This window comes from Marmota marmota, unplaced genomic scaffold (assembly GCF_001458135.2).
Source record: "Marmota marmota marmota unplaced genomic scaffold, marMar, whole genome shotgun sequence".
Taxonomy (NCBI): domain Eukaryota; kingdom Metazoa; phylum Chordata; class Mammalia; order Rodentia; family Sciuridae; genus Marmota; species Marmota marmota.
The window spans coordinates 10,827,965-10,855,086 of NW_025999842.1; the positions used below are offsets into that span (position 1 = coordinate 10,827,965).

The 27,122-nt window shown below is 40.9% G+C and overlaps 1 protein-coding gene across 1 annotated transcript in view; it reads left to right on the forward strand.

Annotated features, from left to right (window-relative positions):
* The first annotated feature begins 9,092 nt into the window (after positions 1-9,092).
* Positions 9,093-27,122, forward strand: part of Ankrd6 (ankyrin repeat domain 6) — a 189,341-nt gene continuing 171,311 nt past the window's right edge. Inside the window, exon 1 of the mRNA XM_048808567.1 lies at positions 9,093-9,318. The gene's annotated coding sequence lies outside the window, so the exon portion shown is untranslated. The remainder of the gene's footprint in view (positions 9,319-27,122) is intronic.

Below are 27,122 nucleotides of genomic sequence, written 5' to 3' on the forward strand. Positions count from 1 at the left end.
CCTGAATAGGGCAAACAATTAAATACAGCCTGCATCCTGCATCCTAGGGTATTTTGAGGCATCTCATGGCATTGTGCCTGGTTCCTGGGATTCACATGTTGAAAGCTTTTCATGCTTTCTTTTTAAATATGTATTTAAAGCTATTCACTCTCTCTCAAAGCAAACAAAGAAAAGAGCCTGCTGCAGGATCTTGCTGGACTCCTTATATACAGAGAACCCAATCAGATTTCTCAAGAGGGCAGCTCAGAGCCTCTGTCTCACCTAAGACAGTTGATGAAACTCATGAAATCATGAACAATCAGGAAAATCATGTTCACTGAGGCAGACCATCATGGAAAGAGATTTCATTAAAATAATGTTCAACTATTTTAAAAACATACATATGGTAAAAGAACCCAGGGCTAGGAATGTGGCTCAGCGGTGTTTGTCTAGCTTGTACCAGGATCCAGGTTCAGTCCCCAGCACCACAAAAACATACTGTGGGAATAACAACAAACCCTAACAGCACAAAAGAATATCTACTGAAAAGTTAATTTCTCTCTCTCCTCTGACTATAATCAACCCCCATTCTCAGAGGGAAACACTCTGCCCTTAAATGAACAAACATACTCATAGCCATTTTAGAGATTTATATTTTATAACATTTTTTCTTTTTTTGGGGGGAGGGGCAGTGGAAGGGATTGGGATTGAACCCAGAGGCACTTTACCACTAAGCTACATCCCCAGACCTTTTAACTTTTTTATTTAGAAGCAGGGCCTCATGAAGTTGCTTAGGGCTTTGCTAAATTGTTGAGGCTGGCCTTCAACTTGTGATCCTCCTGCCTCAGCCTGCTGAGTTGCTGTAACTTCATCCTTTTAATAATTGACTAATGCTAAATAAATAAATAAATAAATAAATAAATGGAAATTGGTGGGATGTTTTTAGTGTTCTTTGAAGAAATAAACAGAGAAATGTGATTTACAGGGATAGTCAGAGAAGACCTCTCTGAAAGAGAGCTAGCACACAGAAAGTAGGGGTGGAAAGTATTACTCTGAAGGTGTATTACCAGCTGGAAAAAACAAAGAAAAGGGTCAGGGCTTGGTGTTGGAGGAACTAAAAGGTCAGTGTAAGGTAAGAGGTAGCCACAAGGCATAGGTCGCCTTTTTGGACAGGTTGGGAGTTTGGATTTTATTCTAAGCACCACTGGAAGCATTAACAATTTTTAAGAAGAGAGGAGACATGGGTGGTTTACTTTGATAAAAGCTAACTCTGATAGATTGTCTCTGAAGATAACCGCAACCATCCATCCCAACCCATGTGCCCTTTTGCAAATGTGACTTTGTCACTCCTCCCCTCAGTTACCCTCCTTCTTGAATCTGGGCAGTCCCTGTGACTTGCTTTAGTCAGTCACTTTCCTTTAGTCACACTTGAGTATGGTAGAAGTGACAGGGACATGGTGCAGCTTCTGAGACTGAAATGTAAGATATGGTTGCTTCCTTTTAGCTTTCTTATAGCCCTGAACCACCATGAAAAGAAGTTGAAGCTAGCCTGCTGGAGAGGCTCCATCAGCAGAGAGACCCTGAAGGGTGACCAAGCACACGGTCACAGTTACAGAGGTCCCAGTACTCAGCTATTCCAGCTGAGGGTCCAGACATGTGAGTGACACCATATTGGATTCTCCTGCCAACTTCAGTTCCATGCACAAGTGTGGCTCTGTGACCAGGCGACAGACTCTCTTCCAGCTGAATGTTGCTCAGCTAACACAGAATCATGAGCAAACAAAATGAATGCTTTTAAAAAACCATGGAAACTTTGAGTTGCATGGTTATGCAACAGCAGATGGACATACTCAGGCTGATGTGGGGAAAATGGATTGTAGGGGCCATCAGGGTAGAATGAGAAATAACAGTTCAGAGGCCACTGTGGTTGCCCAAAAGATAAACAAGAGGGAATAGAGGAAACGGAGAGAAGTGGGTAGATTTGAAATAAGTTTACGAGGTAACGTAAGATTTGTTGATGATTTTGACATTGGAAGTCAGCGAAATATACCTCTGAGGCATTTCGCTTGAGCAATCAGATGTATGGAAATGAGGTTTATTAAAAAAGTAAGTCTCACATAGGAACGGGCTTATCCTGCAATTTCAATATCGATTATGTTATTTTTGTTGCTTTTGTTTGCAGTGCTGGGAATCAAACCTAGAGCTTTATGCTGATAAACCAGTACTCTTGTACTGAACTACACCCCCAGCCCTGTCATCTTGTCTCTTTGACATAAATAACAAAGTTTTCCAATTGCAAGCCATGACATTTGTGTTATCCAGGAAAAGTCCTAAACTAATGAGTTAGAATTTCTATTTACAGACATTTATAATTTTTTTGTTATATCTTTGTGGACCTTTAAGAACAAACTTTTGACATCATAATACCCTACCATGAAGCAAAAAGCTTTTGACAGTAGAGTCAGCAGAACAGAGGTATTAAGAACTCCAAGTGTCTATAGATCGGTTTGGACTTGGCAACTCCTACTTTGAGATAGTCACATCAACTTGTATACTCAGTGATGGAGCAAGGCAGATTCTCCAAGACAAATAATCTTATTACAAATCCAGTATGGCTGGGTGAGGTGGTGCACACCTGCAATCCCAGTGGCTCAGGAGGCTGAGGCAGGAGAATCACAAGTTCAAAGTCAGCTTCAGCAATTTAGTGATGCCTTAAGAAACTCAATAAGACCCTGTCTCTAAATAAAATACAAAAAAGGCTGAGGATGTGCCTTAATCGTTAAGTACTCCTGAGTTCAATCCTTGGTACAAAAAAAATAAGAAATAAAAAATCCAGTAGAGCTGGGCACAGTGTTGAACACTGGTAAACCCAGCTCCTGAGGCAGGAGGATCAAAAGTTTGAGGTCAATCTGAGCAACGTAGCAAGACTCTGTCTCAAAATAAAAAATAAAAAGAGTCGGGGGAGGTGTAGCTCAGTGTTAAAGTGCCCTTGGGTTCAATCTCCAGTACCACAAGAAGCAAAAACAACAACAAAATAAATCCACTCAATGAAATCCAGAATCTGCTACTTATACATTTCATTTCTTTTACTTTACAAAAGTGTAGAAGACACTGTTGTCAGCTACTTACCAGCCATTCCCAAACCCTTTCCTTAAGTCTGCTTCTAAGCTAGAGATGAAAAAGTCAGATACTCAATCTCTTAAGACTCTTTCGCATCTGGCCAGTCAGATGTAAGTGGAAATCCTGCTGGGGAACTTCTAGGAAAGAATTTACCTCCTGATAAGAGAAGCTGATGGGAGAGTCCCCCAAACGCACCCTTTGAGCACAGTTGTAAGGTTCCTGATGATGAGAACACCATGGGTGACCAGTGTCGTCTTGACTTTCCAACCGTATGAGAATGCAGGACAATACGAACCAATTGTCACAAGATGGCTCTGCAAAGAATCACTTTCCTTGAACTGACCAACACTGGGTGAGCAGGTAATGGTGGTTAACTGTAAGAATATGGTACTTGGAGGTGGAGAAGCCCTCTTGCATATATGAGATAACAGGCATAAGATTAAAAACCCATCACAGGACAAGGTGTGGTGGTGCGTGCCTATAATCTCAGCACTTGGGAAGCTGATAGAGAAGAATTTCAAGTTCCAGGCCAGCCTGAGCAACTTACTGAGACCCTGTCTCAAAATTTTTAAAAAGGCTGGAGATGTACCTTAGTGGTGACATGCTTCTGGTTCAATCCCTAGTTACACAAAACAACCCAAAACTATGTAGGAATCTGAAGCTGGGCTCTTGTAAACATCTCATTTTAAAAGGACAAAGAGGAAGAGAAGATATTTCCAGATTACAGTATAAGACTCTAGTAACCTCATAGACCCAATTTGGACATAGACTTCCATGCCTTCTTTTCAACCTGACTTTGTTTTGCTTTACTAATGTTCTTCATTGATACCAGCTATTGCAAGCAGTGAGACTTTTTGTATTGATGCTTGTGTGGAGTATCTATCTATCTATCTATCTTTTTTTTTTTTTTTTTGCAGGGCATGGGGATCAAACCCAAGGCTTCATGCATACTAGGCAAGTGTTCTACCAATGAGCTACATCCCTATCCTGAATCTCATGGAATCTTGTTCCTTGAGGTCTGATACTGATTCATCATTATCAGATTCTTTTCCACACCTATATAGGGCACAGGGAATCAAGATGGTGGTAAAAAAGAGCCTAAACTTCTTCCCTTCTTCCTTCACGAGGTGTTTTTTCTTTTTTGGTACCAGGGATTAAATCCATGGGTGCTTAACCACTGAACCACACCCTCAGCCCTTTTCATTTTTTATTTTGAGACAAGGTCTTGCTAAGTTGCTTAGGGTCTCACTTAGTAGCTTAGGACCTCACTAAATTGCTGAGGTTGGCCTCGAAGTTACAATCTCCTGCTTCAGCCTCCAAAGTCACTGGGATTATAGGCATGTGCTACCACATCTGGCTCATGAGAAGATTAAAAATCTATTCCTTAAGTCAGTACTTGCCCACTTTGTTCAATCATGACACACATAGAAAATGAAAGTATTTGTATGGTGCATTGATATAAATGGACAGATTGCTTGTAACCAGAACACCTTGGTCACATGGGGCCCTGTCATGCTGCTCCAAAGTCTAAGGAGATCAGTATCTTGTCCATATCTGTAACCTATTTATGACACACAAGTGATAGTGACAAACAAGTTGGGAAGTTCTGTTTAAGTCACAAAGGTGAGCCATTACATCACAAAAAGTGGGGCCTAAAGGGAGGTCTTAGGTTGTCAGTGGATTGAATTCAGTGAGGCCCTAAGCAACCTAGTGAGACCATCTCAAAATAAGAAATAAAAAGGGCTAGGAATGTAGCTTTGTAGTTAAATACCCCTGGGTTTAATCCTCATCCCCAGTAGCAGTCCCCCTCCCCCCCAAAAAAGGAAAGATGGCAATTTTCTCTCCAAATCGCAAGAGTAGCAAACAATTTCTTGCTCCAATTACACGAGAGCTGTAGAATTCCTGTGGCTATCCTATTTCTTTACTATTTCATTTGTCTTCTCATTTTAGGATTCCAATTGGAGAAGACATTCTTCGGGCATATTTTCATGGTGGAGGACTAAAACCCAGGATGGTAGGAAAAATACTAAAGGACATAATATATTAAAGTTTCTGCTCCAACCTGGTATTGACCAAGGCAAGTCAACACAAGCTCAAAGTCAATAGAGCACAGAAGTCATATTATATAATATATAGGAAAGTATGGCAAAGGTGGAATGGAAGAAATAATTGTGAATGAACTATGAAATCCACCACATAAATTTACTATGATTCCAAAGCCAAATTCCAAGTTTTTCATGGGCCTTGGCAAACCAATTCTAAAATGCCCATGGAAGACCAAAGGGCTGAGAATACTTGAGATCCTTGTAAAGGATAAAAAGAAGTAAGTCAGGGAAGGACTCCCATAATCAGAAATCAAGATTTTAAATAAAACTACAGATCATCAGGCAGTATGGTACTAACACAGGAATAGACAAATGGAACAAAGTGGAAGACCTAAAACAGAACCATACATACATGGAAACCTATTATAAGATAGCTCTAGCATTGCAAATCTGATAAAGAAATACATTTCAGGTGAAATGTAGATGGCAAAATTTAAAATCTCTTGGACAAAAACCTGGGAGAATATTTTTATTTTCTTGGGGTCAGGACTTCTCAAAACACATGAAATGGTGGAAAACATGACCAAGTAACAAAAGAGGAAATGAGGATGGTTATTAAACATTAAAGATGTGTTGGGTGTGGTGGCGCTAGCCTATAATTCTAGCAACTAGGGAGGCTCAGGCAAGAGGATCACAAGTTCAAGGCCAGCCTCAGCAACTCAGTGAGGCCATAAGTGACTTCATGAGATCCTTTCTCAAACTAAAAAATAAAAAGGGCTGGGGATGTAACTCAGTGGTAAAGAATCCCTGAGTTCAATCACCAGCACAAATAGAAAGAAAGAGAGAGAGAGAAAGGAAGAAAGAAAGAAAGAAGGATGCTCAACCATACCGGTAGTTGGGTAAATACAAATTACAACCATTATGAGAAATTTTTTTACATCCACAGAGAAAACAAGTGTTGGTAAAGATGCGAGGCAAGGGGAACTTTCATATACTGCTAATGGGAAAGAACATTGGAACAACCAGTTTCAGAAACAAGTTGGCAAACCAATTCTAAAGTGCACATGGAAGACCAAAGGGCTGAGAATATGTCACACACATACACACATACCTTAACACTTAACAATACCACTTCTAGATATTTATCCTGAAAAACATTATTGTACACTTGTAGCATGTGTAGCAGGAATAATATTTAAGGATGTGCAATGGACATGGTGGTGCATGCTGTAATCCCAGAAACTCAGGAGGCTGAGATAGAAAGATTGCAAGTCCGAGGCTACCCTGAGCAACTTAGTGAGACCCTGTCTTAAAATAAAAATAAAAAATGACTGAGGGTGTTGCTTATTTGTAGAGCATCCCTGGGCTATCCCCAATACCCCTGCCACCCCCACACCCCAAAAGAATGTTCATAGAAATATTGATCCTTGCAATAGGAAAAACTGGAGACAACCCAATGTTCAAAGCAGAGTGGATAATTAAATTGTAGTTTATTCTTTTTTTTTTTTTTTTGGTACCGGGGATTGAACCCAGGGGCACTTAACCACTGAACCACAAGCCCAGCCTTTTTTATATTTTATTTAGAGACAGGGTCTCATTGAATTGCTTAGGGCTTTATGGCTTTGAATCCACAATCCTCCTGCCTCAGCCCCCCGAGCTGCTTGGGTTACAGGTATGCACCACCGCTGCCAGGAAACTGTGGTGTATTCTTACAATGAAATACTATATAACAGAGAAATCAAATAATTTAATCTGAGAACTACAATGCTGAACGAAAAATGCAAGTTGCATAGGAGTCGTATAAATTTGTTTCATTAGCCAAAATTCAAGGACAAGCTAAAATGAACCATGTAGTGTTTAGGGATACATGTATTGGTGATAAGAGAATTCTTAAACCAAAATTCAGGATGGTGGTTTTCTCTTGAGAAAAAGGATACCATCACAGGGGGCATACTGAAGGCTTCTTGTTTGAGTGGAAACTTCAGCAAAGCCAGTGTGAAGTGGCAGAGACAGAAGCCAGAACAGTGTGCTGAAGGTTGAAGTAAAGCTAGCAGCAAGAAAGGTAGCTAGTGCAGTCAACTCATTAAATAAATGTTGCTGGAAATAGAAGCAGATTATGTTATCACAAAATAGTCAACCTCGTGTCTTGTAGAGCAGACTTCTTTGTGATGAGGTAGAAGAGTGGGTGGTGGGGCGGCTATATGAAGGTGACTGTGAGGGAGCTGAATGGAGCTGTGGGTTGGGAACTTTCCCTCACACAGAGGGAGATTTAGGAGTCTGCTTTCATTGGTTGCACTGAACTGTGTGCCCTTGATGATCAAGTAAGATCTCCAAGCAGCTCAGCCACTGTCTGCCTTGGCTCTCATGAGGCCCCCTTGCCAGGAATTCCCATTAATCAAAGTCTGGGAACAAATGCAGACTGGTCTGTGCCTTGGAATGCTCACATGTCTTGCAGCCTGGCTTGGGCTTTCTGTTTTTTGTTTTTTTTTTTTCCCCCAGAGTGATTGCTCTGGCTGCCCATAAATATAACTTGAAACCCCATCTCATCATGACTTTATGGTGGTACTCTTAAAGCCTCTTAGGGAAACGAAGCATTCTGCATCTTTGGAAGTTTATTCAAGAAACAAGTTAGGAAAACTCCTTGATTTGGAAAAGTATAAACACAGAAAGGATCACACTGAAAACTCATATGTATATACCTTGCCTTTAGGGATTTTCCTGGAGCTTCGTTGTGACCTGATAAAGAGAAACTTGGAGCTACTAATCAATAGGGAAAGGAAAGGTGTTTCATAACAGTCCAGGTGGGGTACAACAGGGATTGGGAATAAATATGGAGGCCAAAGAACATTTAGAAGGGAGGTTTCACTCCCTTGCAAAATAAAACTGCAGCTATGACTACAGGGTTGGGAGAAGTTCCCAAAATAGTTGGGTAAAATCAAACACTTACATTCCCTTAATGTGGACAGGGGTCTTGGGATTTCTCCTGCCTGTGCTCCCTTATAGAGAGAAACAAATATCTTAAGGAAAAGTGGGGGATTCTCATGTTTCTTTTCCTCTGGAAACCAGGCCTATTTCAGAGGGGATAATAAAATCAGGTTGATAATAAGCGTGTTCCAAACCTCAGATAAGATTGAAGCTCCATCTTCAGGACTCCACCTACATGTAGTAAGCCATGAAGATTGTTTTGGAATGTCCTTCACATAATCTAGACTGGAAAATAGCCTTGATCATCAGAGTCTGGTCATCGGAGCTGCAACAAATCTAAATAAGCAAACTCTCTGAGGTAACCCTGGGTTTCTGTTAGCTTTTATCCTGCACTCATGATATATCTCTTAATTATATCCCTAGAACTGACTACCTTCATCTATGTTCAGGGAGCTTTTCTAGGTAAGACTAAGGAAGTAACCGGGAAAGAAAATAGACAAAACCAGATTAAGATAATGGTGTGTAAAGTGAGGTAAGAATATGCGGGTAGGGATCTCTCAGTGTTTTTGCCTGTTCCATATGGGATAGTTTTGACAAGCTACTTACTGACAATCTGTTGAAATAAAGTCTTTCCTTCCCTTCTCCAGCTACTTCAATGAGCCTGAGTCATTCATTGCTGTTGTTTAGCTTCCGCTGAGCCGGCCCCAGTCAAATGAACTCTGGATGTAATAGAAACATCCACTTGCCTACAGGTTGAGGATTGGAGGTTTGTCTTAATTCCCTCAGTCACCTGGCAAGCCCTGAACGGAAAACCTAGTCCTACTCCAGGCTCCCTTCCACTATTCAGAAGGAGGCCTCTCTTGGCCCAAGGCTGGGCGCCCCAGCAGGGAACAAATGCTGAGCAGCCCCGAGGGCTTTGGTGGTCCCGCTGTCACCCCGGCCCCCCCCGCTGTGCTCCAGCAGGCCGCTGCGGGGCGCTGCGGCCCCAGTTTAGGAGCCTCGGGCGGGGTGGGACGGGGCGGGGCGGAGGGCCCTGCGCTCTGCGGGCGCGGCGGGCTCGGCCACAGGTAACCTGCGGGAGCCGCGAGCGCTGAGGGGCGTGCGGGCGGCTGGAGGCGGCGGCGCTGAGTTGCGCCGAGGCCCGGGGGCCGCCGAGCCAGGGGGAGTCGGTCCAATCGTCTCCCCTCGCTTCCTACCCTGTAACGGGCATCGGTTCCTGCGGCGTGAACCTCCGGCGCGGGAGAGAAAGGTACCGTGCGACCTCGCTGGGTCCCTTGGAGAGCCCCCTTAATTCGAGATTGGGCGCCCCTCACTCCCAGGGCGCCTCTGATCCTGGGAGGACTAGTCCAAGGCTCGGTAGCTGCTGCTGCTCCCTGGGCGCCCTCAGATCGCGGACTATGGGGAGAGGACCCGGACCCAGCGCGTTGCCCCAGTCCTGAGGCCTCGGGGAAAGCCCGGGAAGCGGGTGTCTCCCTGCTCCCCCCTTTTGCTTTGCCTCAGTTGCCTCCTTAGAATATGGCACTTTGGGCCGGAGGTGGGTGGACAGAGAACTTTCTCTTCTTCGCTCACCCCTCTCCTTTTTCTCCAGTAAGCCCTCGGAGTTTGCAGAAACTGGTGTGTGCGAAGGACGGCTGGGGGCTGGGGGACAGGTCACCACGTACCTCTTCACCGCGCGGCGGCTGGCCGCGGGAGGAAAGGAGGTCCTCTTCTGTCGCCGTCCCCTGGCCTACGGACAGGGCTTGGCGTGACCCCGCTGGGCTCCGACGCGCCCACAGCCAGTCCCCTCCCCACCTCATTTCCCCGCCACCTTAGAGAACTGTAAAGGGTGCCGGGAGATGGGGGTCTTCCCGGGGGATGGTCGAGACCCCCGCTGAAGTCCCAGCTCTATAGAATTCAGCAAGTGGTATCTCCCGGGAGCCAGGAAGTGACCGTGTTGTCTGTTTGGGTTCAAACATCACTTTACTGACACTTGTCTTGGGGATTTAAGTGCGGTGCTTCAGGTAGCTTTGGGAGGCTGGAAAAGTGAAGTATTATTTGTGACCCATGAGTGAGTGACTTGAATTTTGTCGATCTGGTCAAGACTGTTTTTCCTAAAGAAGGTTCAGGTGCTGGTTAGGAGGTTCACTTTGCCCAGCAACACACACACACACACACACACACACACACACAGGAGGAGGAGGAAGAGATAATGATGATGATGATGATCTGCTTTGGAGTCATGAGATTTAGTCTTGACACCATCAATTCTTAGGTGTGTGTCTTTGGAAACCCACGCCTTTATGCCCTAGTTTCTAGAATTGTAAACTGGAGGTATCATACATAACTTCAAAGCATTGTTGTAGGCATCTTTTTTGTGAACCTGTTGGATGATGATGATCATGTTAAGATAAGTCTGTTAGCTGGGCGTGGCGGCGGACGCCTATAATCCCAGCGGTTTGGGAGGCTCGAGAGGAGGATCGCAAGTCCAAAGCCAGCCTCAGCAATTTAGCAAGTCCCTGTAGTAAAATAAAAAATTTAAAGAGCTGGGGATGTGGCTCTGTGGTTAAGTGCCCCTGGGTTCAATCCTCCGTACCTTAAAAAATAACATCTATAAAGTCAATGTAAGTGAAAAAAAGCTTGAGGAATGAAGACCAGCATACATGGGTTCAAGCCTGACACTGAGTGAGGCTTTCTCATCCTTAAAATAGCAACAACAACCTTGTTGTTCCTGCTGTCTTAAGTGTGTCTACTATACATGTTTAATTTCTTCTTATCCTTAATATGTGCTTGGCTTGGCTTAGCATATGGTAAATAGACTTTATTTTTTTTAATTAGGAATATGGGATGCTGATCCATAATGGGTGGGGGGGAATGGGAAAAATGGAGGAACTTTGATTGGGCAAAGGGGAGGGAGGAGAGGGGAGGTGGTATAGGGGCAGTAAAGATAGTGGAAGGAGATGGACATCATTACCCTAGGTACATGTATGACTGCACATATGGTGCAATGCTACATCCTGTACAATCAGAAAAATGAAAAGTTGTGCTGCAATTGTGTATAATGAATCAAAATGCATTCTACTGTTATATATACCTAATTAAAATAAATAAATAAATTTTAAAAAATTAGGAATATGCTGGGCATGGTGGTACACGTTTGTAATCCCATTGACTCAGGAGGCTGAGGTAGGAGGATCACGAGTTCAAAGTCAGCCTTAGCAAAACTCAGTGAGATCCTGTCTCTAAATAAAATATAAAATAGGGCTGGGGATGTGGCTCAGTGGTTGAGTGCCTCTGAGTTCAATCCCTGGTACACAAAATAAATAAATAAATTAATAAATAAGGAATACAGATTATAATTGGATTTTCTACCCTCTGGGTCATAAATGAGGAGGAGAGGGCAGAAGAAGGAGAAGAGGTAGTAAAGAGACCAGCAAACAACTAGTTGCTCAGTGTTGGGTGGAATAAACCAATGTTGGTGAAAAAAAAATGCTTATTTGTTAACTCCTTGCTTATTCATGGTGGCACCAAAAATTATCCTTAGCCTCCACTGTAAACCCATCAACTTCTCCAAAGAAACATACTCTAAGTAAAAGTAGTCTGCTTGTGATAGTCTCAAATCAGTAGCAAGGCATTCTTGCAACTCCCAAGGCCCTCCCTCCAATGCAGAAGATTCTGGTGCTGTCTCTGTGATACTTAGAGGTACAATTTCAAGATTAACAATAGAACACACCCAGCTACCCATCACCAGCTGAAGAACTAGAGCATCCCTGGGCTCTTGGAGTCTCTGAATGCTCCTCCTTGTGACCTTCAACTCACTTCTCCCTTACTCTCCCAAGGTACCACTGTTCTGGATTTTTTGTTACAGTTTTCCTTGCCTTTCACATATAATATCTTAAATGAAAAACTCCCTGGAAAGCAAGTTTCCAAATAAGCATTTCCCCCAGTAATCTGGAGCATTCTAAAGTTAAAAGCAGGGTATTCAGAGAAAGATGCAAACCACAGAAAAACTTTAAATCTCCAAGTGCTGTGATGGCCTAGTTCTCCTCATGTAGAGTCAGGATTTCTTTGTCAAGATTTCTCTCCTGTTTTCTTGGCACAGACTCCAAGGGTGTGTTCTGTCTGTGTAGGGGAGGCTCTGTCTCTTCCAGTATAGCTTGGAGGCTGTAATTTTAAAAGCTTTGCTTGAGTCCCTAAGAATGGAAAAACAGTAATTTGTATGCATATGCTTTAGAAGTTTTTGTTTTTGTTTAATACAAATTATCCAGTGGGCATTGTATGAGATTTGAAGGATTAAGTTGACTGAGAATGACCTTTAAAAGAGGTTTTAACCCAAATTCTTTTTTCCTGGTTATTATATTTTTGTTAATGGTCTTTGTTTTAAGTTAATTCCTCAGGATCACACAGCTCTCTTCAGTGCATCTTTCACAACTCCATGACTTTCCAGTTAAGGCAAACCCTCCCATTTTTGGTTCTTAGTGTCTGAGTAATTTTTTTCACAGTGCCTCTAGGTTGAGGTAGTTAGTGGTGGTAGGTGCAAACAACCAAGTCGTTATATCCTAACCACTTAGATGCTATTTGAAAAAATAATACACATAAACATAGAGAGAAATGTTTTATATTATTTATAAATAACCACAATAACAGGATGTGCATGCCTGTACTACTCAAATCCTGGGAACGGATTGGACATTGCTACTTTCATTTCCTGTTCCACATTCATTTTTCCACAGCACTTACTTTTTGTCACACAACCACCTTTGCAAAGATATGATGTCATCAAGAGGGCTGCAACATGATTTAATGTAGGAACCCTGAATTAGCTCCAGTGGGTTCAGCGGTTGAACAAGTAGTTCAGTACAGAGTTCTATTGAAATTGTCCAATGTCCTAAGTTGCCCTACAAATTTGTTACAGTTGCAAAACACCCAGTCAAGGGCTGCAAAATAGTACTTTAACCTGGAAGATGTTAATGCTAGGTGAAATAGCTAGTCAAAAAAGGATAAATACTCTATGATTCTGTTTATATGAGGCACTCAATCTAGAGTAGTCAAATTCCAGGAAACGGAAGGAATGATGGTTACCAGGGAAAGCACAGAATGAGGAGTTTGTATACAATTTTTGCAACTTCTGTGTGAAACAGTTATTTCAAAATAAAAATTAAAAAAAGTAAAAAAAAAATTCTGTTAGTGATGCCCCACTACTGGACTATATCATGTCACTGAGATGAGGGATAATACATGATGACCAGAGAGCCCAGTAATGACATTACTTCCCCTCCCCACCTCCTATTCATCTCTTGTCAAGAAATAACTAAGTTCCCTCTTATTTTCTGTACAAAGCTGAGGTTAAGCTTTAAATATCCCACTAAAATAGAAAATTCTAACCTAGGATTCTTCAGTGAGATCTGCATGCTCTTAGAGCTCCCCGAAATTATGTTTAAGTATTTGCGTGAATGTTCACATGTATGTTTGAGGGGGAAGAAGTTCCAAAGCTTTCATCAGATTCTCAAGTGGTTCTCTGACTCAAAAAAGGCTTTAATAAGCACTGCAAGAAAACTTTGTTTACAGAGTTGTACCCACCCCATAATAGGCTCCTTCACTTAGGCATCTTGGCCCTTTTGGGTTCTCTGGTGTATCTTCTCCCAGCTTCCTGAGGCTTTCTTTCTGCTCAAACCTGGAAAAAGCCTGAATGGTTCTTTTTTCTCAGAGCCTCTGGTCAATCACCTGAATTCCAAAAACTCCAGGCCCTATTCTTCAAGGGTCAGAAGTCCCAGAGCGAACCATTTTAGGCCTACATTGTGCAGCTGTGGATCTGGGCAAGAGTCAGCCTCACAACTGCTCATCTCTCCCACCCACCTCAGGCTCCAGAAAAATATGAACTAAACAATAATATGTGACGGACACAGCTGTGGAAAACGGGTGAAGCTGGTACTAATGACTGAAGTTGAACATTCTCTCTCTCTCTCTTTCTCTCTCTCTCTTTAATTTTTGTGGTGTTGGGGACTGAGCCCAGGTTCTTCTACAAGTTAGGCAAGTGCTCTACTACTGAGCCACACCTCTGGCCCCTGAAGATAAGTAATTTCTGCCTTGGGGAGGGGAAATTTAATTTTTAAGATTGTCTTCTGATTTACACTTTATGTTTCAAATGTATTGTAAGTATATCATATAACACATTCTACCTTGCAAGCCAAGCATTTATATATTGTTAGAAAAGATGTCAAATGTCAGTTAGAATTTACTTTATAAATAGGACTTTCCAGTTATTGAGACTGGTTTTGGACTTAACCAATGTAACAAATATGGCAGCTTGCAAGCCTTTTCATATACACAATTCCTCAATATTTACATTCATCTTAGAAAGCATTTAATGAGCCTGGAATGGTGGGGCATGACTGTAATTGCAGAGTCTAGAAAGGTTGAAGCAGGAGGATCAGAAATTCTAAACCAGCTGTAGCAACTTAGTGAGACCCTGTCTCAAGATAAAAAATTAAATGGACTGGGGATATAGCTTAGTGGGACTCAGGGATACTTTACCACTGAGCGACATCCCCAGACCTTTTTATTTTTTATTTCAATCCTCAGTACTGAAAGAAAAAAAAGAACACACCCTTTAGTGAATCATGATTTATGATTTAACTCTTTCATCAACATGTATATATTCTTTTAAGATAGGTTACCTGCTATAACAAACATTTCCAAATCTCAATGGCTTAATCCATGGAAAGTTTATTACTAGCTCACACAAAATTCAAGTTGGTTATTCCAGGTTGGGTAGCTCTCCTTCATATGACTCAGGGATCAATATTCCTTCCTTCTTTTTATTTTTTTTTAATTAAAAAGTTTTTTTTTTTAAATTGTAGTTGTAGAAGGACAGCATGCCTTTATTTTGTTTATTTTTATCTGATACTAAGGCTTGAACCCAGTGCCTCACTCATGCTAGGCAAGAGCTCTGCCACTGAGCTATAGCCCTAGCCCAGTACGTTACTTCTTGAGATGCTATCATCTTCAACCTGTGGCCTCCAAAGTCACTACAAGGGGAAAGAAAGGATGGAAGCGAAATACTACATTGAATATCTTCAGCTAGTGAAATGCCTCACTTCTGCTCACATCCCACCTTTCAAAACCAGTTGCATGGCCCTACCTAGATTCAAAGAGGTTGGGAAATAGAATCCCTGCCTGGGCAGCTGTTTCTATGTAAAATCATTTACTTTGGAAGGGAAACAGAACACTTGGTGGATAAGTAACAATCTTTATACAAACAGGGTAGTCTTTTTTTGTGGATCAAATAATTGCAACTGCCTTCCTATAATTTATTTCCCACTTTTCAAACACATGAATGTGTGTGCATACAGACATACACACACACACACACACACACACACACACTACCTTCATAGTCTAAGTTATGGATGAGACTTTCATGCAGGAAATAATTGTATCGTAATTGCTTTAAGAACAAATAAAATTGGGATTAAGTCATTTAGGTTCAAACATTTTTTAGGAAATGAAGCGTACTTCATTTACTCAGAGTCATCCAACCATGTAGAGTATTGTACATTTGAGAAAGATGGAGCAGAGGAAGATTAGCAAAGAACAAGAATATGCATGTCTTAATGGCTTCATGAATGTTATCATAAAAATTTAAAACTACTTCAAGTTGCTGGCAGAGGCTAGTGTGAAACTTTTTTCCCCTTAAAAAAAAATTCTTGCCATGGAATGTATTACATAACCATAAAATGTGTCATTTTTACTTGTTAGCTCTTATAGGAAGCTAAAATTGTAAATTCTGGACCTGATTTGCTTGGAGCAAATTTGAACCTATGAGGGTGCCATTTGGCAATATCCAGCATCTGACAGCTACAAATGGGACATATTTGGGATTAAAAGAAGATCCCAATACCCAGTTAGTCATGGAGAAACTTTAGTGATGTACACAAATTATAATAATGTTTCATTTATCCATTAATAGTTAGGATTTGGCTGTTCTACCAAAAAAAAAAGTCCAAATAATTTTTAAAATTTACTTAAAATTTTTTTTTTTTAAAGATGGGGTTTCCACTGTGTTGCCCATACTAATTTGGAACTCCTAGGCTCAAGTAGTTGCCTCAGCCTCCTGAGCAGCAGGGACTACATGCACTGTGCCCAGGAAATCATAAATTTTAAAAATTGTTATGTTTCATGGTGTCCATGCATGTGTAGGGAAGGAAAAAGTAATTTTCCTTCTACTCTTGTAAATTCTCAGCTGGGAGCCCTGTAACAAAGACAAATTAACAAGAAAAAAAGGGAAGTTTATTTAAAATGTATATTTCATATATCAATGGGTGAAAACGCAGAGAAAGAGTAACTCTCAAAATGAGGATTTATGGAGCTGGGGTGGGGCTCAGTGGTAATGCACTTGCCTGGCATGAGTGAGGCACTGGGTTTGATTCTTAGCACTGCATATAAATAAATAAAATAAAGGTCTATCAACAACTAAAAAAAAATGGGGGTTTAGAGCCAGATGTGGTGGCACACACCTATAATCCCAGCTTATATTTTTACTTTGGAAGGGAAACAAAGTTGAGCCAGGAGGATTGCAAATTCCAGGCCAGTTTCAACAATTTAGTAAGCACTTGACTCAAAATAAAAATTAAAAATTAAAAGGGCTGGGAATATAGAGCAAAAAAAAAAAAAAAAAAAAAAGAAAGAAAGAAGGAGAGAAAGAGAGAAAAGGGGCAGGAGTTAGAACTTTGGCTTTTATGGCACCTTCAAGAAAGAACCAATAGGGCTGGGGATGTGGCTCAAGCAGTAGCTCCCTCGCCTGGCATGCATGTGGCCTGGGTTCGATCCTCAGTACCACATACAAAAAAAGATGTTGTGTCCGCCAATAACTAAAAAATAAATAAAATTCTCTCTCTCTTTTTCTTGTCAGGACAAAGAAAAAGGACCTCAAGTCTTTAGGGGCCGTAAACTGTTGGAAGGCAAATGTATGGAAAGATATGGTAGATAAAGGCTACTTAATACAGTTTGTTATATAGAGTCCTCTGGTGTCACCCCAGGCTTGTAAGAATCTAATCAAAGATTCTTCCTGGTATAGAGGGCAGGAGGGACATCTCTGTAAATTTATGGCCTACTTTTAAGCTAATAGGGAGAGGATGGAGAGTTTTTTCTTTTGTCTAAATCTTTCAGTTACCTTCAATTTAAAATAATCCTTGGCCAGCTATGGTGTTTCATACCTGTAATCTCAGAGACTCAGGAGGCTGAGGCAGGAGAATTGCAAGTTCTAGACCAGGTTCAGGAACTTTGTAAGGCCCTAAGCCATTTAGCGAGATTCTGTCTCAAAATAAGTGTTTGTGTGTGTGTGTGTGTATATATATATATATATGTGTGTGTGTGTGTGTGTGTGTGTGTGTGTGTATAAATTCGTAGCCAAAGTGGCATATTTTGGGGTGGCATATTCTGTTATCCTTCATTGGAATTAAAGATATGCTTGACCAGGGAGCTGGGAATGTAGTAAGAGCATTAGCCTAACAGGCATAAAACTCTGGGTTATATCTCCAGCAGGATACAACAGGGGTCAGGAATTGGGGAGATACGTTAGATCAGTGGTCAGCAAATTATAGTCATGGGCCAAATCTAGTTCACTGTCTGTTTTGTAAATAAAGTTTTATTGGAACACAGCCATACTCATTCCTTTGCATACTGTCTAAAGCTGCTTTTACACTATGACAGAGCTGAGTAGCAGAAATAGATACCACATGGTTCATAAGTCTAAATATATTTACTCTGTTTTTTGTTTTGTTTATGATACTGAGGACTGAACTCAGGAGTACTTTATCACCAAGCTACTTCCCCAGACCTTTTTATTTTTTATTTTGTGACAGGGTCTCACTAAATTGATGAGGCTGGCCTCAAACTGTGATCCTGTGGCCTCAGCCCCCCTAGTGCCTGAGATTACAGGCATGTGTCAGCATGCCCAGCTACTATCTGTTATTTTTTTTTTCAGTTGTAGTTGGACACAATACCTTTATTTTATATATTTATTTTTTTCTGTGGTGCCAGTGCCTCTCCCGTGCTAAGCTAGCACTCTACCACTGAGCTACAGCCCCAGCTCTACTATCTGTTAATTAACAGGAAAATCTTTGCTGACCCCTTCACAAGGACTATGAAAGTAACTATGCTCCTATTTTGAACCTACTTAATCTCTCTGGCGCACTGTTATCTCACTAGAGTAGTAGGGATAATAAAATCTACCTGATGAAGTAGTTAAAATAAAGTGATTCTATTTAATTTTTTCCACATTTTTAATTGGTGCATTATAGTTGTACACAATGGTGGGATTTGTCATTACTTATTTGTACATGTGCACAATATAATAATATACATTGACTCATATCACTCTCCTGCACTTTCCTCCTCTCTCCCCTCCTCCCACCTCCTGCTCCCTTTCTTCTACTTATCTCCCGTTGCTTTTCATGAAATCCCTGTCCCTTCTTCTTTTTCCTCTCTCGCTAGCTTCCACATATGAGAGAAAAGGCATTATCCTTGAACTTCTGAGTTTGGCTTTAAAATAAAGCAATTTTAGAGTTAAATAAAATGAACTTGAACAAGTTACTTAATTTATCTTCCCATTAGCTTTCTATCTTCCATTTAGCTTCCTTATACCAATGCTTTCCAAACTTATCATGTGGAAGGGTCACCTGGGGGTCTATTAAAATTCAAGGATTCTTAGCCACACTCCCTAGATTCTGACTGAGTAGGTCTGGTAAGGTACACATTTAACAAGCACCCCAGTTTCTGAGGTAGGTGGCCTGTGGTCCACACTTAAATTACTCAAACCCTTGCAGCAACTTGTCTTTTGTGCCCTAAAAATAGTTTGGCAGCTCTAGATATGCTTCTTGTCTCAACCAGCATCAAAACTGTGCCTACTTGATAGGAGAGCTTGGAACCAAGAGGGGAATGCCCCGTGGTGTTAATCATCAGCATTCCGAGTGGAGCAGGGGCAAATCCTATAAATCAGCTGCCTGAGCTCTCCCAGAGACAGCTGCTGCTTTGCTTCCTAACAGAAATAGCAATAGGAAAATCAGCACCAGGGCTTTAGCCAATGTGAGTGGTTTACAATGGAGCTCAAAATGCCTCTTGATGCTAAAAGCGAATAAGTGAAAACTAAAATTAGCACCGTGACCTTGGGCTGGCCAGCTCTTTTTAAAATCAAGGAAAGAGTTAATTGCAGGCCAAGTGTGGTGGTGCACGCCTATAATCCCAGGGACTAGGGAGGCTGAGGCAGGAGGATCACGAGTTCAAAGCCAGCCTCAGCAAAAGTGAAGTGCTAAGCAACTCAGTGAGATTCTGTCTCTGAATAAAATACAAAATGGGGCTGGGGATGTGGCTCAGTGGTCAAGTGCCCCTGAGTTTAATCCATGGTACCACCTCCCACCCATAGCCACCCAAAGTGACTACAGGCAGTGCTTGCTTTGGATCGTACTGAGTTTGGCTTTAAAATAAAGCAATTTTAGAGTTAAATAAAATGAACTTGAACAAGTTACTTAATTTATCTTCCCATTAGCTTTCTATTATGTAATGAAGGAGTTACAACTAATTAAAAGAGTTAATGGCAGAAGGAGTTGTGATGAGTGGTGGAACTGAAGTCCTGGTACTTAACAGGTGCTTTAAGAATGGATGCTTGGTGGGGGTGCGGGGGTTGTATACCTGTAATTCCAGTGGCTGGGGAGGTTGAGTCAGGAGGATCAGAAGTTCAAGCCATGCTCAGAAACTTAGTGAGGCCCTAAGCAACTTAGCAATACCCTGCCTCAGAATAAAAAAAATTAAAAGGGATTGGGATGTGGCTCAGTGGTTAAGAGCCCTTGGGTTCAATTCTCAGTAACCACCCCCCCCCCCGCGCAAAAAAATATTGCTTGTTTAATTGTTTGTAATGTCTTAGTTTCCACAAGGTATTATTCTTGGATTACATGATACGGAGTGAATGACTTGCTCACTGAAGCCTTTGTTTTTCTCCACATATTGTTCACAATCTTGGGGAAGAGCTGCAAAACCAGTAATGAATAACAGCAAAATCCTCTGGTGCATGTTGAGTTTTTATACCATGTGGAGAAAGTTATTTATCAAAGTAAAATAACATCTCAAACCCAAACCAACACCAAATAAATAAATAAATAAAACTAGACGAATCAAGAACCTCACACCTTCAATACTTTATATGATTGATGTTATGTTCCTGCTGTTCAGAAGCACTGTTTTAAATGAGGATCAGAGTTGGGGTGAAGGTCAGAGATAGCGTGCTTGCCTAGCATGCTCAAGTTCTTGGGTTCTGTCCTCAGCATCGCAAAAGACAAAAACAGCTGAGGATTAGTTTCTTTAAACCACTTTGCATCTTTGCTATTCTGCTGAAATAAAACCAGGATGTTTAGTTGGCATAAGCCAGGGCATTTTGTACTTTGAAGTATAATAAAACACTTTATCATCTAATGAAGGACTTACAGCTAATTAAATACCTTCCTGTTGGGAGACACGTGGGGAGATTGATTTCAAAAGCCCTTGCTAATAGGGATCTAAAATATTCTATAAAATATTATTAAAGTATTCTTTTAATAATGATCATTTCCACTCCCTCCAAAATGTGTGGCAGATCTAATTTCTCTCTAGAGTTCAGATTCCACCCCCGCCCTGCTGCCTTTCTATTACTAAATCCTGAAGAGAAGACCATTTTGAAGGAAACAGTGTGTATCTTTATTTATTTATTGAACCAAAGTGTCCTTTGGTTCAATAAATAAATACACTACACTACATCCCCAGCCCTCTTTTTTAAAATATATTTTTTTCTAGTTGTCAGTGGACCTTTATGTTATTTATTTACATGCAATGCTGAGGATTGAACCCAGTGTCTCACACATGATAGGTAAGCGCTCTACCACTGAACCACAACCCAGCATCCCCAGCCATTTTAATTTTTCTTTTTAAGCCAGTGTCTCACTAAGTTGCGGAGGCTGGGCTCAAACTTGCCATCCTCCTGCCTCAGCCACCTGAGTAGCTAGGATTAGCCACTGTGCCTGGCGATGTATCTTTAAAAACTGATTATTATTTTGAAATGCTAGAACCCAATTGTCTTAGCGTTCAGGACATCTCTGTCTTTTTAAATCATAAATTGAAAAATTTATATTCTTCCTTTGGTAAAAAATCAAAAACACTAACACTGTACTTACAATTTACTGATTGTGTTAGTAGTGACCATATTTTTGTGTCTATAAAGATAGAACATAAAATATTGTATCCAATTTTGCCTCCAGACTTCTGTGCAGATTTTTATTACATCCTCCTCCTCCTACCTTTTTGAAAGTCCCTTAATGTCAGGGACATTTACTTTAAGAGCAAGAGAATAAATCTTAAGAGACATTTAGTGTATGTTCTGAATTTACGCCAACTAAATTGGATGGAAGTTGATATCCCAGTTACATAAGGTATACTTCTCATTAGTGTTAATGAAAAATGTGTTCACAGTGAAAACATATTCCCCAGACCTGAACAAATAGAAGCTATGTGATACCTCATGGATTTGTACTAAAAAAGCAACATCAGAGGCTATGGGGGTATTTAAGATAAGAGATAATGTTATTTATAATACTTGATCTAGAAGGAAAGGCCAAGTATTGATTATAAACTGCTCATATCATACATCCACAGCAGAGTTGCCTGAGCCCCAGAGAATAAATGATGTTCATTAAGGCTGAGTGTGTTGTGCTGGCACCAGGAAGGAAAACTGTCTCATTCTTCTGAATTGAGCCTAATCCTTCCACCTGAAAAATACTTAAAAAAAATTTTTTTTGAGGTCGTTGACTCACTCTCCACCTCCTTATTTATTTATTTATTTATTTTTTCCTTTGTGGTTAGCATTAAGGAATGCATCTGAAAACACCTCCACATTCATACCTGGCTGAATTACCTTGCTTGGAAATGGACAATAAAGGTGCCCTTTACGGGAAGTCTGTTTCATGAAAGACTGGCAGACTTTAGAGAGAGGAGAGCAGCTTGGCTGCCCACGCAGGACCTGGGTTCTGGTTTCATGTCTGACAGCAGCCTTTGTGCCCTCTGTCAATATCTTTCCAACTTCTGTGGCTAGGCTTTTCTTTTTTCTTAGAAAGGTAACTAGTGGAATGATTTTTCAGACTGGTTCTCATTGACTACTCCCTTGCTCCCATGGATTTAAGTCACAGTGACATTGTTTTTGCTTAACAAATTACTGAAAGGCAAATACCCTTGTAACCCGCACTCTGGTCAGGAAGTAGAACTTAGCCAGTTACCCCAGAAGCCTCTCCTATGTCCAATCCCTTCATAACTTCTTCTCAGCCACCAAAAGTGACTACAGGCAGTGCTTGCTTTGGATGATACTGTGGTACTGTAAAAAGGATGGTGTATGCTGAAACCCTAAGAGCTGCTTCAGTACCAGTGAGGAACATTGCTCTTCTTCTGGGATCTTTAAAAAAAAGTATCAGAACATTAAAAGCCCTCTTACTGTCTTAAGTACATAGGGAAATGAAGAAATAGTGATATTTTGTACATCGTCATTTCAAATAGTAAGGACATTAAGAATTGAACTTTTGTGGCTGGGGTTGTGGCTCAGCAGTAGAGTATGTGCCTAACATATTGCAAGGCCCTGGGTTCAATCCTCAGCACCACATAAAAATAAATAATAAATAAAATAAAGGTATTGTGTCCAACTAAAACTAAAAACTAATTTAAAAAAACCAAACTCTTGAACTCTTGTATTTCTTTGTAAAAGAGAGTAGTTTGAACAGTGCTTGGCTTCTTTTTTCTTACCATATAACTTATAACACACAACAAGCATCTTTGGTATGGCTTCATGAATTTTCACACTCCCTTGGAAGTTTGAATCCATCTTCAACATTTTATCCTTTGTGTTTTCAGTGTTGTGAAGTATTTGCAAGGGTTCCTTCAATGAATTTTTGCTGATGTCATTTCTTCATTTTAAAAATCTCGACCACTTTCCTCATGTGCATGGGTCAATCCTCTTCATTAAGTTCCTCAGGGTGCACATCTAGGGTCTTCCAGTGGTGGTGGTGCCAACATTTCCAGGGCCAGTGGTTTCTTCCGTAACTCTTTACTTTCCATTCATGTTTCACTTCCAGTGCTATCCTTTTGCATTTCTTGGCTGTACTTTCATCAGTATTGGCCAATTTCCCCTTTTTATTATTCATTTTTGTAAAATGTTACGTGGGTTTATCCTTGGAAGACTAGGAGGCAACACGAATCCATGGTTTGCTGTTGTTGAACTGAGAGCAGGTGAGGAGTGACCCATCATGAGCAGCTTTGAAAGGAGTGACATGATTGGCCCCTGATGGTGATACACATCTATTAATTACATGATCTGTAGCCTGAAGAGTTGTTAGTGAAGTCTGTGCTTCATGAATTTTTTCAAAGTTAATATGCTATAAAATTTGTGGAAGTCAACTGAATTGTGGAACTGAATTTGTGCATATTGGAAGCATGTCAAGCTAAGACTTCCTGTATGATTCTTGGTGTGAGTCTAGTGCTGGGGATCAAACCCAAGGGATCATGTGTGCCAGGCTAGTGCTCTACCACTGATTTACACCTCCAGCCCTGCCTGCATTTTTAGGCACTACAGTGTTATTTCTTCAAATGTTTTTGTTATGTCTCTTAAGATTTTTAAAAAAAAAATTTGGGTTTACCCTCTATATTAGTTTGCTAACTACGTCCTGGATGGCTTAAATAACAGAAATGTATGTTCTCACAGTTCTGGAAACTAGAAGTTCAAGATCAAGGTGTCAGCAGAAGTGGTTTCTTCTGAGGCCTCTCTCCTTGGCTTGCAGATGGCTACCCTCTGGCTGTATATTCACATACGGTCTTTGCTCTGTGCAGCCCCTCCATGGTGTCTCTGTCTGTCTGTCCTAATCTGACCAGTTATACTGGATAAGAGCCCACTCTATGGCCTCATTTTAACCTTCCCCCCCCCCCCAGGGCTGGGAATGAAATGAACTCCAGGAGCTCATGCATGCTGAGCGTGCTTGTTACCACTGAGCCACACGCCCCCCTCCAAGATTTAAATTTTAAAAATGTATATATTTTTTTAGTTGTAGATGGATACAATATCTTTATTTATTTATTTTTATGTGGTGCTGAGGATTGAACCCAGTGCCTAGCATAATCGAGGCAAACACTCTACCACTGAGCTACAGCCCCAGCCCAAGATTTAATTTTTTTTAGCAGTCTTCATTCGCTTATAATTCAGTATCATTTGTTCAACAAAGATATTTTGGGTTCATTCATAAAGAAAAATTAGGACCATTATTAAAACATCCTAAGAGCATAAATGCTCTTGGCTCATGCATTGGCACCGGTTTGTAATCCCAGCGACTGGGGAGGCTGAGGCAGGAGGATTGCAAGTTCAAAGCTAACTTCAGCAACTTAGTGAGGACCTAAGCAACTCAGCTGAGACCCTGTCTCAAATTAAGAAAGGGCTGGGGATGTAGTTCAGTGGTAAAGCACCCCTGGGTTCAATCCCCAGTACCAAAAAAAAAAAAAAAAGAATGTATTAACACTCTCATATATTGTAATTCATTTGAACTTCATAGGCTGCAGAACTGAGTGCGACATTCCTTCTGGACTCTTATGTACAGTGTATAGGAAATGATGGTTTTGAACCATTATACCCTGCAAGTTTGTCTAATAGAGTGAATAGTTGTCATGTGAGTTTCATACAATTCATATCGTAAAAATATAACTAAAAATAAATGTATGTTCTTCCTCACTCCCCAGGCTTATTAGAAGTGACCAGTGCTAGTTTTTAAAATAAAGTGAAGGAGGTTTGCAATGTTTGTGTTCTTTGGGGGCCAGGCTGTTGTGCAGAGTTAAGGTTATTGAAACTTATTTGTGACAGAGATGGGTGAATAGTAAACTTTTTTCCTGAATGAAATACAAGCTCCTTGTTGGCTTTTATCTGCTTAGAACAAAGACATCTCTGTGCAGCAGAATAGAGAGAGTAGAGTGACTTACCTGGTAAGGGCTAAAGAGCACAGATAATTCTAATCCATGTAAGATGTAGAATCACAATGAGTTAGTATGAAAACTAGATTGCTTATGAAATACCAGTACCTCCTAAGTCTGAGTGCGGTTCACATGTCTATGTTCTGTCTTTCATATTTATTATGTAGTGTTTCATTTTATAGACAGAACACGATCTCTTGAAGACAGTAAAAAATTATCTGAGAGCTGGGCCTGGTGATACACACCCGTAATCCCAGTGGCTCGGGAGGCTGAGGCAGGAGGATTGCAAGTTCAAAGCCAGCCTCAGCAATTTATCAAGGCCCTAGGTAACTTAGTGAGACCCTATCTCAAATTAAAAAAATAAAGTTAAAGGGGCTAGAGATATGGCTCAGTCATTAAGTGCCCCTGGTTTAATCCCTAGAACCTCAAAAGAAAACAGAAAAAGAAAAAAATTAGGAAATTCCTATAACCAACTTTCTTTTTAAACAAATCTATTAAATTATTGAATTTATTTGCTTATTTTGAAGAAATATTAAAACATAGAAAAGTACATGTTCATTCTTGCATAAGGATCACCGAGATGAATTGCATAAGGATCACCAAGATGAATTTTCAGTTTTCAATATCTTCCTTATAGGGACTCGATTTCCAGGCTTCACAAAATATTATGCTCTACACACGGGAAACAGTACCAGAAAACTGAACAACATCAATCCCTTCCAAGACTAGATTATTTATAGCTGTAGCTCCTAACTTGATTTCAGTGCTTTGTAAACTCACCAGAATCTGCTGTTTAACATCAGCAATTAACTGAGTCATTTACTTTTAGGAAAATCTGGGTCTTTTGGTGTCACTGGATATTTTTTTCACATCTTCCAGTGGTTATAAGGATATATGCTGTCAAACCCATTTCAGAGTGAGGAAAATGAGAAAAGGAAAGGACTGTTTTCTTCTTCTTCTTTTTAATGTTCTTACTGTTGCTTTATATATAATAGTGGACTTCATTATGACATATTCATATGTGCACATAATTTGTTCAATTTCATTCCCCACTACTTCCCTTTTTCCTTCTCTTCTTTACCTCTTTTTTTGGTATTGAGACTTGAACCCAGGGGTGCACTACCCCTGATTTACATCCCAAGCCCTTTTATTTTTTATTTAAAAAAAATTTTTTTTTTGGTATTGAGAATTGAATGCAGGGGTGTTTTACCATATGTTAGAGTCTGTAAACAAGTCAAAATAACACCTGGCATTTTGCCAGGGGAATGTTAAAGTTCGTAAACAAGTCTGGATGGTGCCTGGCAAAATGCCAGAGGGAGCGGTTTGAGAAGTAACAAAAACAAGCCATTAAGTGTGGAGATTCCTGATTGGTTGACTGATGTATCTAGTTTATGCTAATTAGATAAGCTGTGTGGAATGTATAAATACTGCTCCTGTCCTGCAATAAACGGCTCCCACTCCTGCTGTATCAACGTACACAAGTTATTCGTCACCCCCCGGTTATTTTGCTGCAGCCGGACTGCGGCAGATGGTGGCCCGTTACGGGGAGCCCCGGGACACTCGGGGGTAAGTGACGAAAAAAAGCTGCCCGTCCATAGATAGGACGGGGGCAATCTGCTCGTCCCTAGGCAGATAGGGCGAGAGGAAAAATGGTCATTTCAAGAAAATGGAGAAGATTGATACAGTATGTTTGTGTCTTGTTTTGTCTCAGTGTATTGTATTGTCTTTGTGATGAAAATATGGAAGGGGTGAGAAGTAAATTACTAAGGGAAGAAGGCACCCCAGTGGAACCAAGAATAGTTAGGGCATGTGTTGATAAGAGCCCAGGAACTCTAGTCAGAAAGAAAAAGAAAGTTCAGAAGAAGAAGGATTATCAGGAAAAAAGTTGCAGCAAAAGGCTATTACTAAATACTTTTCGTTACCGGAGGGTGCGTGAAGCGGAGAGGCGGCTGCCGAGTGTGCAAGCCGGTCACAGCGCAGCAAGGATTTTCCAAGAGGCAGCGGCGACTGGCCCTTCCCCGCCTCCTGGCCGGAGAGCTGGCTCTTCCACTGCCGCGAGCC